Source organism: Parasteatoda tepidariorum, chromosome 4 (assembly GCF_982258835.1).
Source record: "Parasteatoda tepidariorum strain Cologne lab strain chromosome 4, Ptep-v5.0, whole genome shotgun sequence".
Classification (NCBI taxonomy): Eukaryota; Metazoa; Arthropoda; class Arachnida; order Araneae; family Theridiidae; genus Parasteatoda; species Parasteatoda tepidariorum.
Window position 1 is genome coordinate 60110641 of NC_141758.1, and position 16244 is coordinate 60126884.

Here is a 16244-nt window from a genome sequence, read left to right on the forward strand (position 1 = left end):
AAATGGATTCTACACTCTCCCGGACATCCTGTGAAGAATTATATGAATGCAATGTCCTTACTTATTCATAAACTAGTTAATATTTTTTTTATGTGTATTGTTTTTAAAGGTCCTCTTTAAAAATAATATGAATTCTACTTTCTCCCGGACATCCTGTGTAGAATCATATGAATGAGATGTCCGTACTTATAAATATACTAGTTACTATTTCTTTATGTTTTGGTCTTAAAGGCTCTCTTAAAAATAATATGGATTCTACACTCTCTCGGACATCCTGTGTAGAATCATATGAATGAGATGTCCTTGCTTATTAATAAACTTGTTAATATTTTTTTACGTAATGCAAATGTAGGTTAGTTAAAAATTATTCGCTGAGGGAATTAAAAAAAGAGTGAGAGACTAAAGAGTTCTCTGTTTCTTGGGTTCGGATCAAATTTAGCTCCAGCAAATTGAAGCAGAAATAGCAAATTAAGCTATTTTCAACTCCAGTTTATTTGAATCCTTGAGTGATTCCTATTTCACACAGCTCATTATTACCTATATATACTTCCTGCCGAACTAAAATATAAGGCCTCAAGTCTCTTCCATCAAGAACTCCTGTCTTTGAATAAGCAACGCACTTCTCTCATCCTGCCAATCCTGTCTTTGCCGAGATCTTTTCTTATACATCTTTTCCATCTTGGCTTTCACTCTTTCTTTTTTCGTCACGCGCCCATGGGCTGGCAGCATTTGCAGGATTGAATCTGGTTGTCTTTAGTATATGGCCAAGTCATCTAAATCTATGTTTTACGATTTCCTCATGAATAAATTTGATATTAGCATTAGTTAAAAAAAATTTTACTTGGGATAATATTGGGCGAGAAGATTCTTATACTCTGTTGTAAGTTAATAAAAAACCATTATCCCTATGGAAGGAGCCTGTTTGCATCTAAGTGTACGCCAAATGGATGACAAGTTCCCAGCGAGAATGAATATTAATATCGCTAACTATTGAAATGATGTTGCACAGCCACCTTTTTGTTTGCTTTCTTTTTAATAATAATAACAGTTATTATCAACAATAATCAATTAACAAGTAATAAGAATTAATACAATTGATATCTAAAAATAGTAACTAATATACATCTTTCCGTTTGCATTTAAAGAAGCTGATGAAGGAATAATAAATATCGCTTCTTGTAGACGATTTTTTTCTACAGCGAAACAAAAGTAAAAATTCTTTATCTCGCATTTGATTTGACAAGAGCATGTCAACATGAGACGAGTCATTTTTAGTGGTTCAATTAAATCCAATAGTGGCACCGTTATATAGTTGCTTCCTTTTCAAGAACAAATGCTCTCCTTATTTATTGAAATACGTCGCCAAGTCTAGAATTCTAGTAAGGCTACGAAATTATAAAATTTTTTTTAAATAATTGCAAGATATATATCGTAAAAGATAACGCGAATTAAATATCTGTCCGATTTGTTTAACTCTCAAAAGCTTTTATGTTGTTTTGAAAGCATATTTGTATAATTTGATAACGAAATAAAACGGAACTATTTGCTGTCGCGGATGATTACTTGAATCCTATGCCGCAATTGTCTTTTCTTAACTTCCAACGGAGTATAGTATCATACCTGCCAACTCTTCCGGATTTTCCGGAAGATTTTATTTTATTTTACCACGTTTATATAAACTTGCCTTCGTGTATGTCTGTCCGGGTGGAATTTTGTAATCGATTTTAAACTAACTTCCCGACCAGCTACAAACTTCAAACTTGGCACATAGTTCAGAATTGGATGACAATGCATGAAAATGAAGAAAAAAAAGACATACAAAGTAAAATAAAATTAAAATTTAAAAAAAAATTTTTTTTTTCGCGATTGTCTTTTGTTGTCAATTCCATTATTTCAAATTAGTATTACGTGTCAGGTGAAAAGATTTTTATTGTCGGAGTATTTTTATTGGCTGAAAAATCACGTGGTAGGATCCAGTTTTTCCTCAGTTCTATTATTTTAGTAGTGGTCTTGTAGTAGTCTTGACTACTCTTGATTAAGAAAAATAATCTAGATAAATGTATATATTTCTAAAAACCACGCTTTTTGTAGTGAAGAATAATAATTGAAAAGTAATAATTTTAAAAAAATATAAAATAAAAATTGAAAATTAAAAAAAATTATAATTTAAAATAAAAAAAATACAAAATAAAAAGTCATATTTTTTAAAACCACGTTTTTTTAGTGGAGAATAATAATTAAAAAAAATTGAAAAACGAAAAACTTGGGGCGCATGAAATACATAACAGTACATATACACATACATATACACATTTTCTTACTCATACACATGCACAGCCACATATACATCCACATACATATGCATATGCACAAATATATTCCACATCCACATTCAGATACAATTACAGATATACATACACATATTCTCAAGAGCATACACACACTAATATAACATTACTATTATGTATTTCACGCGCCCCACGTTTTTCGTTTTTCAAAATTTTTTTTTAATTATTATTCTCCACTACAAAAACGTGATTTTTAAAAATATTACTTTTTATTCTGAATTTTTTTCATATTTAAAGTGGTAGTAAATATATACTATTTTTCTTTTATAAACTTAATTTTTAAGTGACTTTGATCACCACTATTCTTTCAAAAATTAAGCACATATATTAATATGCGGTACTGTCATGGTTATCAAGTTAAGTTTTTTCAAATGCAAACGTATTTGTTTGCTTAAAATTGAAGTTTTAATTCCATCTTAATACCACTGAGAAAAATAATAATGGAAGGGATTAAAAGTTGGCAGGTATGTAGTATTGTTTTTCAAACCTTATCTTGGTAAGGTTTCTAGTCTAGCATTCGATAGGAGAATGGGACGTACAGTAGTCTTGCATACTGTTATTTTTTTAATTTCGTACTTTAATGCTCTCTAAATATTGTATTAACTTCTAAAGCATGATCTAACTTTCGTAATTCTCTAACCATAACGTTGATACTTTCGCACCGTTTATTAACAATAACTTTCATTGAATTTCGTAGAGCAGAAATAATTTTTTTAAAAAATTGATGTGCCTTTTGTACGAAAAATGCTTGGAGCTTCAAAAGGAATGATTCTGGACTTGCTACACTTTTTTAAATAGTAATAAAAGAGAAAAAATATCTTTCAATCAATATTTACTATACATTGATCTGCAACAAAATATAATTAGACCTCGAATTTATAGTAAGATTTCTTCTTAAAAGAGTCATAATTTTTTTAAAGAAACCTTCTGAAGTAAAGTTTATTAATTAGAAAATTTCAGTTTCAAACCAAATGCTGATTTAACTGCCTTGAAAAAAAAAATTTCTGATGAGTATCCAGTGTGCAAAAAATAGATTTTAATGTACAAAGGTGCAATCTAAATGATTCTAGCGCCTAACTTTAAATAAAATCTGTAAAAATGCAATACGATAATGGCCTTAATAGTTAGTTTAGAGCAACGGTCAAAAGTTGTTGTTGCTGTTGTTGTTGCTGGCCCACACGGTTAGCGGAGCTAAACCAAGTCCATGACTCCAGAGACTCTGAGCAAGTCTGTAACAAAAAGTGGATCTGAAAAGAGGTCCGCTTTAGAGATATTTAGGCATTGAAGTATATGTTCAGGAGTAGCTTGGGTCAAAAGTTAATACCCCTTAATGTTAATTCCACTTTTTGGGTATTTCGCCAGCTGAAAGATGTTGTGTTTTTAAGTTTTTATTTTCCTAGAGCTATTTAACCAATTTTTTTCAAAATATGAATTTTGTCATTACTAAAACGTAGATCAAAATACTGTAGCAATTAGTATATCTTACTATTCAAACTTTTATCATTAGTATAATAATAATAATAAATAATTATAATTTTTTTTCTTGCGTAGAATAATATTTGAATTAATCAGTGTAGTATAAGTGCATAACAAAGTTTTTTGATTTCCGTCATTAGCTCTAAACATATGGCGAAATACATAAGAAGTGAAATTCAGTAAGGGGTCCAAATTTTCGATTACTTACTTGATTAAATTTGCATATAATTTGATACATATAATGTGAATACATAAGGTAAATTTTTCTCAAGATAAAATTCTCAAGGAAAAGTCAATTATAAATTAACATTGTTTGAATTGATCTGTTTGAGCTAATAATAAATTTTTTTGTTTGAGCTAATATTATCACTCAAATTTTCAAACTGATAAAATAATGAGATAACTGTATTTCGATATGTATTTCGATAACGGATTTTTATTTTTAAGTTTCAGAAACAGATGATCAAAACAACTACTCACATTATTGTTTTGTCATAATCATCTTATTGGCAATGTTCCATCTAATAAGCTTGAAATAAACCCGACTTCCCTGCAAACAAAACATCAAAAAACTAAATTATGTTCGAGTTCGACACTAGAGTTGTTCATGGCGGTGAACAATTGGAATTGTCAAAGTCTTCTATAAAAATATATTTTTATAATGATGAGGTTAGTTTTTCTATTTTATCAAATTAATCGGATACTAAAATATTAAATCTTTTATTCAGAGAGATGGCTAGCAATTACTTGAAATGGGAAAATACAAATTGTTTTCATATATTCACCGGAATTCAGTCAAGAAACTGGTTTAAGAGGTGTTTATGTTCAGTATGGTTTATAAATATAGACAAGAGCGAAAGAGTTTAAAATTAATAATGCTAGAATTTAAATGATGTGTTGAACATATAATGATTTTCATTTATTTTGTAAAGTTTATAATTGCAGTGACGCTACAATTTATAAAACAATCTAGTAAATGGAAGCTGGTTGATCACTTTAAGTTGAGAAACATTACGCAAACGTCTTCAACTTCGGGGCTCCGTTCAGTGGTTTTTTCGTGGAAGAGGAACAATTGACGTTCTAAAAATGTGAGATCTTAGTAAAAGAATATGTTAAGTAAAAATTTGAAAATTTCCACCTATTTCTTATCGAAGCTATTTTTAACTGCAAATATAAAATATTTTTATACTGTACCATTTCTTTGACGGAGGTGTTTTTTTAACTGAAAAATATGTTTTATAAAGAGGTTTTTATAGATAGATTTTTATAGACAGATTATTGTCTACACCCTAACAGAAAAATGGTTTGAACGTTGAACCGTTGCGTGACCACCTTGAACTATATGAAGCAAATTTTCTTATATTAAAATATAAGTTACTAATTGATATTATTATCTTGCAAGTAATTGTATTTATTAATTGTATGCATTTGTAATTTATAAATATTGTATTGTAATTATATTGTATAATTACTTCCATAGTATGGATATTTTTGCTACATTTCTGGGCCCGAGCATAGGTTTTCAAATTATTAGCCAGTAAATTAGCCAAACATCAAAAGTAATCGCCAATTTTCGAATGTCTTCGCCAAATGCAAATCTTAAAAATTTTTTATGGTTGATTTTTTTACCATAGAAAACTATTTTCGGTAGTTTGTTTCAGACTTATATTATTAGGACCTAATTCTAATTGTTTATGCGGTGCATCTATCGAAAATTACTGTAATGGAACAAAAAAATCCGATTTGTTTAGAAAAATTCATTTTGACGTAATTTTGAGACTCGAGTGAAATATATATTTTTCTTTCCAGTGGAAAAATCATTCATTGATACATTCGCAAAAGCACAATTTTATTCGTCAAATTTAAGAGTTTATCGCATTTGGCGAGATATCGAATGCTTAAAGCGGTCCCTGAATTTATCTATCAATACACACTTTCACATCAATACCAACGTTGAAACGCTTAAGGGCACGTGCAGCTAATGGAGAGTATCAGAAGTTGCATTTAATTATAAGAATGGATATAAAATAATTAACAGAGACATCCCAATAACGGAATAAAATAAGAAATAAATTAACTACAAAATTATTAAAAAATTATAATTCATTTTAAGAATGAAAATATAAGATATAAATAAAAGACATCTGAAACATGATAATGCATATTTGCACTAAGAAGCTTGGATAAATAAAATTTGCATATTTAAAAATAAAACTGAAAATAAAAAGCTATTTCTGATAAATTTGTAGTTTTCGTTTCAATATTAGGTCTACAATTTAATGTATATCGTATTTAATGAAGATGTGAGCAAATAATAATAATTAGTAAACTATAAGAAAGATACTTTTACTCACTACAGATTAAATCTATTCAGAAAAATGGAAAAGTGTTTTCATATCTTCCTAATAGATAGCAGCACCATTAACAAGAGAGAGATTAGAAAAACCTATTTCTTTGCAACAACACAGGACCCAAAACTTATCGCAATAATGGCCTATTGTGGTGTCAGCTACTGGCGCTCAAATAAGACAATTTGTATCTTTAGAATTTCTCTGTGGTCTATTTGTCACGTCTAAAATTTACTTGCAATTCAATAATAAATTACTTAAATTTCATCTTCTTAAAACAAAACTTTCAGCATAAGAGTTATTTACAATGAGTATTATTAACAGCAGGTAAAAATTAGAACAATATGCATATTATATTAATAATAACGAAAATATCAATAGAAAAGGTGATAAGATTCGATATAATATTAATTAATTATTAAATCAATTAAATATAATTTATTGATTTATTTATTTTATTTATTTACTTATTTTTGGAATTTTTTTGCTTATACAAACATTAGTATATCTACCTTCATTTCTATAACTAATATATATACGTGCAACACAAACAATTTAAGTAATAAAATAATTTTTTCACGCATTTAATGCGTGTAAACTATAAATATTTTCCAATCAAATTAAACCTAAGCAAAATAATACAGATTTAAATGTAAAATAATAAAAGATAATTTATAAAATGATGAAATAAGAAAGAATACAAAATATATATTATTTAGACTATATTATTTAAAGAATAGTACTATTATAATATTATTATTTGAATAATATTATTTCAGTATTATTATTTGAAGAATATTGTTTAAATAATAATGATTGAATAATATTATTTACCCGAAATAATTTATTATTTTCATCTTAAAATGATGAACTGATAATTTATTATATTTATAAGTGGTAAAATTTGTTAAAAAAAATTCTAAATCAATGAACTTAGTATTAAAAATCTCGCAATTAAATTTTTGTAATATTAAATGTTTGTAATCTATAAAACATTGGTTTTAATTTAAAATAATTTATAAGTAGAATGAAGTAAAATAATGTATCAATATAAAAATTTACATTTTAAACATGATTGCTAGTTGCATTCAGCATCAAGCTATATTTCAGTAATTTTATCATTAAAACTAAAATATAAGTAAAAAAAAAGCACTGTCAAAGATGATTGTCACGGGGTTTGAACCTGCAACACACCCCACTTGAAAAAAATAAAGTTCTTTTTCTTTTCGTTTAGAGAATATGTGAGTTTAGGAAAACCAAATTCTGAATAATAAACAAATATCAGTTTAAATAAAAATGTTCTAAAATTTGCTTGTGCGCAGATTGGCATGACGAACCGCTTGCATGAATTTCTTAGCATAATACATTTTTGTATTAATTTTTCATAGCTTTCTATTTATTGTAGTTAACTTATAATTTTATAATCAAATTTAATATTTATATACTTAAAGAAAAAACTCATAGCAAATATAAACCGATTATTTATTTTGTGAGCCATCCTCGCAAGTGAGACGATCTTTCCATGGAAATTAAGAAAAACAATTATTGGCTACAGTGAATCTTGAAAGGTTTTACGGTTTTGGGTAAAACTGCTTCACATACGTGTCCTTATTTTTTATTTGGAAATGAGCAAATCTAACTAAAAATAATCGATTAGCAGATGGGGCACGTGACCCTTTTACATATTTTTTTCCTAACGTTTTAAATAATAGCAAAAATATATTTTGGTAATTTTTAATTATAAAAAACGGTCTAATAGTTATTAAAAAAATCTGTTGGATTTCTGGAATTTTTACTGAAGTATAAAATTAAAAAAAGTAGCTTGAAAATTTTTTTTTCTCCATTCATTTTCAAAAATTTATTTATGATTGATTTTGTAAATTAAAATAGACTTTCAATGATGAATAATTGTGCTTCTCTGATCGAAATAACTGTAAATAAATGCAAATTTGAAAAAAAAAAAATTGCTTGAAAGTGAGCCATGTTTGAAGGATTGTATATTAAGAGCAGAAGAAGATACCATTATTTCATGACGTATTTTTCTTAGCCATAAATTATTAAAATACTAAACTTTATAGTTTTCACTTATTTTGACCTAAATTAATACAAAATAAAGAGAGAGAAAAAGAAAAAAATGTTTAATTGAAATTCTGCGTCAAAGGATTAATTCTAGTTAACAGAACTCACAAATCAGTGTTAATCTGTAACTATAATAATTCAACTAATAGACATCGAATTAAGAAACAGTAAATTTTTATATTTTCTTTATTTATTTCAAATAAATTAGCGTAACTTAAGTTACAAGTTTAATTTAAAAAAAGAATTAGAATATTTCATTTAAGAACTAGAAATGTAATATAAATAATCATTTGCACTCTTGGCAGAAGTTAAAAGTTTATTCTACACAAATAGTTGTTGCAAATAGTAACACATAGACTATGAATTAAGAAATAGTAAATTTTTATATTTCCTTTATTTATTTCAAATAAATTAGCTTAACTTAAATTACAAGTTTAATTTAAAAAAAGAATTAGAATATTTCATTTAAAAACTAGAATTGTAGTATAAATAATCGTTTGCACTCTTGGCAGAAGTTAAAAGTTTGTTCTACACGAATAGTTGTTGCAAATAGTAGTACTTGTTGCAGTAGTTGAATGCGCGTTATGTCATTCTGCACAAATTCTGTGTTTGTATTGAGCCACTTTTATTTATGTCTTCTGAAAACTTTTAAGTAATTAAGAAAAAAATCTCCAATGTTTCTTTTGATTGATTTCGACTGTTAGAGGACGATTACATAAAATCTTGAAAAGTAATAAATGTACTCCCATGCTTATAACCTTCGGAAAACTAATTTTACCTGTTATGACTGTACTATGAGTGAGGTTGTGTCAGTGCAAGGCGAACATCTTGAATTCGTAAGACTAGCAGGGGTCGGTAGGCTTTTTTAGTTGTCTAGGATTAAAGATAGAAGTTCTTTAAAATAAGTTAATTATTTTCATCGGTTCACACAATAGGAAATAATTGCAACACACTTGTCACACACTTTCTGCCAAATACGAAAGAAAAGAAAAACTTCATGCAATTGTTTTTGATAAATAGCAATAACTAAAATAAAAATTAAACAACCCTACTTAATTGCAATAACGTGCCTAAAGTAAAAATTTTTTCTGCAAATATGTAAAACTGACGAGAATTTTTTTTATTTTATAAAAATGCAAAAGAATTTGGTGTTCAAAATTTAAATAATTATTCAGTTACATGCATATTTTATCAAGTGGATGCAGTTATTTATGCATTTTGACAAGTCACTTTAAAAATTTAGTCTTTACAAACCTTTCTTTGCCAAATGTTTTATCTTTATTAGTATTTATGTAGTATAAATAACAAAACGATTTTTAATCGCTATGTTATATATTTTCTGTAGTTCCATCGAAATCATTATAAAAAGGTGAAAGTAAATGAGGATAGCAACATTCTCGATTCTGCAATCATAACGCTTATATGTGTCTTCAGTTTTATGAGGGGAAAAAAACTTTGAAATGCGTTTTTTTCTCGATTTTAATAATTTTTGATAATTGAAGATATGAGTAGATGAAGGTTTCATTATTCTGTTTTGGGAAGAAAAAAATAACGTTTACAATGCGTTTTTTTCTCGTTTTTAATAATTTATGATAACTGGAGATGTGAGTGGATGAAGGCTTTATTATTCAGTTATAAGTGGATGAAAGTTTTTGCACGAAAAAAATCAACGTTTGTAAATTTTTTCCCCTTTTAAATGATTTATGACAATAAAATCGGGGAGTGGATGATGGTTTTAAGTGACTTTTTAGTTAATTAAAATAAATTAATTTCAAAGTTTATGCCTTAGCGACTGGAAATAAAGATTATTTCTTGCCTTTATTTTTAGTCCGCAAGCATCCTTCAGCTGTTCGCGCCATAGTGTGTTCACATTTGACGTTTTAATTTACAGACAAAATCAATAAAGTTTAAGTTGCTTCGCACTGCATTTGGAACCCTATTCTACTAAAAAAAAACACTTTAAGATTGTTGCTTAATACCTTTATTCACTGAGATCTGTGAAATTGAAAGACATGCCAAAATGAATGAAATATCATGCATCTATAAGGATGTATAATAAATGAAATGGGTCGCCTAGAATCTACAGGAAAAAAATATGTAATCTATCCCCGAATCACCATTAAAAGCTTATGCGTAGATAGTAGAAAATAAAGATTATGCCCAACCTAATGGCTCGGTTAAAAATTAAAAATATGCATATCTGTTAACGGAAATTTATCTAATCTAGATTAAGTTTGACCTAAATGCCACAATTTATAAAGTACCGACTGCAAAAATTTAATAGCAGAATCTTCCAGAAAATACAGCTAGTTTTAGCACTCAAATACAGCCCAAATAATAGCGTAGAATTAAACAAAGAATTGAAACCTCAGAGTTCAGTGACGGTTTAATGCAAATCAGACTACCAACGCAGACTAATAATCTCTACTCTATCTGCTCTGTGAGGCACGGAACGGAAATTTATCTAATCTAGATTAAATTTGACCTAAATGCCACAAATTATAAAGTACCGACTGCAAAAATTTAATAGCAGAATCTTCCAGAAAATACAGCTAGTTTTAGCACTCAAATACAGCCCAAATAATAGCGTAGAATGAAACAAAAGCTTTGAAACCTCAGAGTTCAGTGACGGTTTAATGCAAATCAGACTACCAAAGCAGACTAATAATCTCTACTCTATCTGCTCTGTGAGGCAGTACACTCTCACTTATATAGACTTGGAGTCGATACTCCCGGAACTTTCGACATGATTCTGGACAATTCTCATATAACTCCGTAAATATTAGTCCTTCTGTCTCGAAACTTGAGTTATGTCATAATTTTTCTAGAACTATCATTTTGTCTCGAAAATGATCGTCGAATATCGAAAAGTCGCCAAAATTATAGCCAAACCGTGACTTCCATCAGAAATGCGTTAGGCTTGATTTTTCTCTCCAAATTACATTAGAATTACGCGACTTTCTTACAAATTTTCAAATTAAACTGTTTATTTAGGGTCTATCTGAAATATTTAGCGTCATACCAAAAGAATATTCGCAAAATTATACCCATATATACAAGTTCGTAACAATATGTAATTTTTTTTTATGATTCCTTTATATTCTACATTATTGTTCTAGAAAATTAAAATTTGTTTTAATATTAATGCTTTTTTAGCTACTTTCTTTTTCAAGTTAACACTTTGAATGTTAACTCTTAACTAACTAAGTGATTGAGAAAGAAAATAAAAATTTATCTTTTTAGACACTAACAACGACAAACAAAAAAAAAAACTATATTTTGAACTTCCTGGTATACTTTGATAGAATCAACATTAATTAGCAACACAATTTCCTACGATATAACGCATATATACCTATCTTGCGTTTTAAAATAACAAATAGTAAAAATGTTGCTACATTCTTTTTCCAGCTAACACTTCAAATCAAATGATTTAGAAATTAAAACAAATATTAATTTTCTCATTGATAAACAAACTATATTTTGGAGTTCCTAAATAGTATACTTTGATTGAATTGCAATTAATAATCCTTACAATCCGATAAAAATATGTTTTTTTTCCCGAAAAAACTTACGATAAAGGCAAAGTAAGTAAGGCAAGTGCTAACTCAATTTCTCAGGAGTTAAAAACTGCAAATAATATTGTATTATTAATCAAAACTGATGTTTTAAAAGAAAAAGTAACATTGATGTTACACATAACATATTTTCAAAGACTGATAAAAATAGATTGACCTTCATAGCTTATATAAAATGACAAGTGTTCTCATGCCATGACATAGCGCATGTGTTATATTTGATTATGTTATTTCACAACTGGCGCGTTCTGAACACATAAATAGAACGAGGAAGAATTTTTCTTCTTCTTATAACAAAATGTTTTTAGCTATTCCTTTATTTGAGAAAATAAATGAGTGCTAGTGTTCCTTCTTACTCGTTGTACTTACTAAATTTATGGAATAATTTATAAGTAGGGGCCTAAAAAATACGTCTGATAAAGATCAAATTTTGCTTGTTGCCACTGGGCTTTTGATGTCTAAACATGGAAATAAGCAATTTAAATTGTATTTTTATCATTAACCCTTTGACACGGAATTTTTATTAAATATATTTTTCATGCTTTTTTCATCGTTTTGCATAAATTTACTTCAAACATATTATATTTAGCATTTTAATAATTTATGGTTAGGAGATACAGCAGTGGTGTATTTTTCTGTGCCAAAGGTAAAATCTTCCAAACACGGCTCACATCCGAACAATTTTTTTCTTCTTCAAATTTGCACTTATTTTCACAGTTACTCAGATTTAAGTGAAACATTTATGCTTCATTGAAATTTCTTTGTTTACAAAATCAATTATTGACAAAATTTTGAATATGAAAGAACAAAAAGTTTTTTTTCTTTCAAACTACTTTTTTATGGATTTCATATTTTAGTACAAATATAATTTCAATTAGCTATCAGATTTATTTTAGTAACTACTAGACCGCTCTTTATAATTAAAAACTACAAAAACATATTTTTGCAGGAAATTAGAAAGTCGGAAAATGTATTTATAAAAGATTCACCGTGTTCCATCTGCATCAAAGAGCTAATTTGTAAAATAAAAAGTGAAGAGAAAAATCTAGAATTGAATGTAAAAGAGAAATGTCGAAGAGACAGTAAACATTTAAGTTTCTTATCATCTCCAAGATTCACAATAATGAACCCTCTTTGTAAATTGTTAAGAATTTGTTGTTATATTACTCTATTTTTATATCAGTCCCACACACGCCTAATCTAATGTATTATGTAAGAATGAATTTCGCTCACATCGGCCAGTCAGGGAACGACGACCAACGTCGTGTATAATAGCCCACTAGGACCACTGAAGGCCCTAGATAAATATACTATAATAGCCCACTAGGACCCACTGAAGGTCCTAGATAAATATACACTGGTGGAAAAAATTAAGAGATGGAGGACATTTTCCCAAATATCTCAAAAAATACTGAATATAAATAAATGAAATTTGGTATGGATATAGCCTATTTCATGATAATAAAGTATACAAAACAAAAATGAAAGTGCCATTCACTGGCAAGACCTATTGCCAATAAATCCAATGTAGTCTGAACTTAAGGATAAAAGATGACAATAAAAGTGAGGCTTGTACAGTGTGTGTTGCCTCTAGTATGGTGTATGGTCACCCCTGACAGACAGACAGCATGCACAACGAGTATGCATGCTGTTAATAAGGGAGTTAAGGAGGACTTGCGGAAGACCCTCCCATTCTTCCACCAGAGCAATTTTTAACTCCAGAAAGGTTCTAAGGGGAGGTTGGCGCATCGCAATAGCTCTCCCAAGAGCATCCCAAGCATGTTCAATAGGATTCAGGTCAGAGGATTTGGCTGGCCAATCCATTCGTTGAATATCCTCGCTTTCCAGATACTGATCAACCATGAGAGCCCTATGTGTCGTCCATAAAAAATGAACTCAGGGCCAACAGCGCCCCTGAAAAGACGCACATAGGGCTCTAGGACCTCCTGCCTGTACCTCTGGGCATTCACGGAACCATTGTCAAACACATGGAGCAGTGTGCGGGTATCTTGCATGTGCGAATGAATGTGCGAAAATGCTTTCCATCTCTTAATTTTGTCCACCAGTGTACTATAATAGCCCACTAGGACCCACTGAATGTCCTAGATAAATATAAAAAAAAAAATAAAAAAAATTGAAATCGAAATCTTCAGCTAAATAAAAGTAATTTGACAACTTACCATCATTTATCAATTAGTGATAAGTCATTTGACAATTAGCCATCATTTGTCAATTAGTCATAAATCATTTGACTTTGCCATTCGGGTTCGTTTCTTTTGCTCATTATATGATGGTGTATTGCAGTTTACTTTTATATATATGCTTTATTTTTAAAATGAATTTCTGAAAACATGCAACATATGCCCCCTGCCAAGATTTTAATTTATGTACATTTCATATAGATGCATACATTGCGATTATGCATTTTAATATCACTTGGAAAATTATACTTGGGACAAAATAATTTAGAGAATTTCCCTTTATACACAATTATAAGCTTTAGTGACAAGAAGACACAACAGATTTAAGTCTTTTATACTAACATAAATTCGTAAAATGTATAAGAAGCAAAAAAAAAAATATTTTTTTTGAAAATGAATGAAAAAAAATTTGGAAAAAATGAAAGTGTAACAAAGTTAGAAAAATCAGAGTGAATCATTGAGCAACAATTTGTGGTCGATTCATTGATTAAACGCATCTTTATCATGCGTTAATCATTAAGCTTTATCTAAGTTAAAATAAGCTCGAAATTATTATATTACCCACATGAATTAAAATTATTAAGCAAAACGAAAAGCAGAGAAGAGATAATTTATATGAACTGCTCCATTTTAACCTTTTATTTATACCCATAGCTATTCGTTCTGTTCTTCTCAACCTTACGTTGCCAACGAAAGAAAAGAAATTTCACTCACTCTGTGACAACATCTGTTTTACATAATATATATTTTTTATAATTGGCATTTGTTTAACAATTTTTTCTTCGGCTTCCCCTTTCTTCAGCGAAGAAGCATTCAACGCAAAAAATTATAAACAAATTTTGAAATATGAATGTAATGTTCTGAAATACGACAGGAAAATATAAATAATAGAATGTCTTGTTCTGATTCCTTTAATTATGAAACTTCTATCTGAGAATAACTATTAGAGAATACCTAACCACTACTAGACATGAAAATGAAAAATACAATTTTATGATCTGATTTAATTACAAAAGATAAACTGCTACCTGAGAAAATTATTAAAAAGCATCTAGACTGGAAAATAAGGAATACATTTTTATGTTCTAATTTCTTTAATTACAAATAATAACTATTACAGAATAATTAACCGCTATTATAGAATATTTATGACATAACAACTATAAAATATATCATTATTTTCTGCATTTTCATTTTACTAAACGAGTACGCTATGATTATAAATCAACTGTAAATGGAATTTCCCAACTTAAAGATATTATTCATATGTAGCTGCGGAATCATAGTAATGTTATACGCGTTTTTCTTTTAGATTGTATTAAAAAACAACGCATTCTTATACGTGGGTTTATTTATATTTAAAATTATTTATTGTATTATATTTCTCAATTTATCGTTATCTTTGTCATTTGCATGATCGAAATATTTGTGATATTAAATTATGCTAAATAAGCAATGTGTTAGATCAGTGTTCCCCAATCTTTTATCACCGCGGGCCTGTCAACGTTTGATAATTTTACAGCGGCCCGCTGAGGGCGGGGTGCATTGATTGCTTATATTTTAGATTATTTTGATTTATTAATTTTAATTTAATTGTATTTAAACATGCCTTCAAAATAAAATACGGTTACATCAAAAAATAAATATAAAGTGATTTAACGTTTTAACTTACTAGAACGTTAAATCAATGAGAACCCTGAGCTTGTTTCTTTGTAATGAGACGGTATTCGGAGACAATGATACATTACAAACGTTCAAAAATTTATATATCACTACCTTCGGGGGCCCCCTTTTTTAAATAAATAAAATTTCTATGGAACACAGATATTTTTAATTAGGGGTATAAACCTAGAAATTTAAATTCAGTTTCAATGAAATGGGCGGCCCGGTATCATTTGATCCACGGACCGGGGGTTAAGGAACACTGTGCTAGATGGTTAGATATGCCATGTTTCATGCAGTTGGAAAATCATTTATAAATAGTAACAGTATAATTAGTATTTATTCTTAATCTACAAAAAGCATCATCTCGAAAACATAAAGTTAATAAAAGTGATGAATCATGTTCCATCATTAAATCAGGGATCTGTCCAGACATTTTGTGAAAGGTCCGTTTTTGTAAAATTGTGAAAAAATTACTCGCAATTTGTGAATATAAAATAAACGTTAAGTCGCATTCTTTCAACCAGGGTCCGCTTTTGTGATCTTGTGCAA

General features: G+C 28.6%; 1 protein-coding gene across 1 annotated transcript in view; it reads right to left on the reverse strand.

Moving 5' to 3' along the window:
* LOC147810992 (uncharacterized) overlaps positions 1–16244 on the reverse strand; it is a 75117-nt gene that overhangs the window by 47072 nt on the left and 11801 nt on the right. The window lies entirely within an intron of this gene.